This window comes from Magnolia sinica, chromosome 2, assembly GCF_029962835.1.
Source record: "Magnolia sinica isolate HGM2019 chromosome 2, MsV1, whole genome shotgun sequence".
In the NCBI taxonomy this organism is placed as follows: Eukaryota; Viridiplantae; Streptophyta; class Magnoliopsida; order Magnoliales; family Magnoliaceae; genus Magnolia; species Magnolia sinica.
The window spans coordinates 46,965,067-46,966,081 of NC_080574.1; the positions used below are offsets into that span (position 1 = coordinate 46,965,067).

A 1,015-nucleotide genomic window follows, 5' to 3' on the forward strand; every position below is an offset into this window, starting at 1 on the left:
AGCTGCTAAATAACATTGTCTTCAAAAGGAGGAGCTCTCAAATCTTCAGACATTCATCATCTCCTTTTCTTGGGTTCTTCTTTCCAATTCTCGGTTACATAGCTTTCTCTTGTTTTTAGGACTTCATAACTTTTTCCTTTAGTTTTATTCATCATAGGTTGCATCTTAGTTTAGTTTTCTTTCTTATATTAATAACATAGTTTATGCTGGGACGTAGATCTCTGAATATAGAACTAGCACCGTTTGATCCGAGATTGAAAGAACAATTCGTGAAAGATTGAGAAATAATCCTGTTGAAATGGCGAATGAGACTGAAGTTAAAGCTCTCAAAGATTATTCAGCTTCTGTCCAATTTAATGCGCCTTCATGCATAGTGTTGCCAACCACTACGGCAGCACACTTTACTTAAACCCGGAGTCATACAATTGTTGCCATCCTTTTATGGATTGGACAAGGAGGACCCATATCATCATGTGAAAGAATTCTTAAACATTTGCTCCACCTTTAAGTTCAAAAACTTCTCAGACGATTCGATTCGCCTACGCCTGTTTCCTTTTTCTTTGAAGGATAAGGCGAAAGCATGGTTGAATTCTCTGAAGTTGGATCTATCACTACATGGGACCAACTGTCTAAGAAGTTTTTAAACAAGTTCTTCCCCGTTCACAAAACCAATGCCCTCCGTAGAGAAATTACTAACTTCACACAAAAAGAGGGGAGCACTTTCATGAATGTTGGGAAAGATGGAAGGACTTGCTTCTTAAATGTCCTCACCATGGTTTTGAGAAGTGGCAACAAGTTCAATACTTCTATGACGGTCTGACACCACAGAACCGTCGCATGGTTGATGCCACTAGTGGAGGGTCATTCATGACCAAAAGTGATGTCAAGCGTGGAACTTCTTTGAAACCTTGTGCGAAAATTCCCAACAATGGGATTATTCAAATAGAGGTGACAAAAGTCCCCAACCACAAAAGAGAGGTGGTATATATGAGATAGGAGTCATGCCAGAGCTGAG

At 39.5% G+C, this 1,015-nt stretch overlaps 1 non-coding gene across 1 annotated transcript; it reads right to left on the reverse strand.

Annotated features, from left to right (window-relative positions):
- Positions 1–673: 673 nt before the first annotated feature.
- On the reverse strand, positions 674–779 carry LOC131238241 (small nucleolar RNA R71). The gene has a single exon (XR_009167648.1). It is a non-coding gene; the product is annotated as a small nucleolar RNA R71 (small nucleolar RNA).
- Positions 780–1,015: the final 236 nt, after the last annotated feature.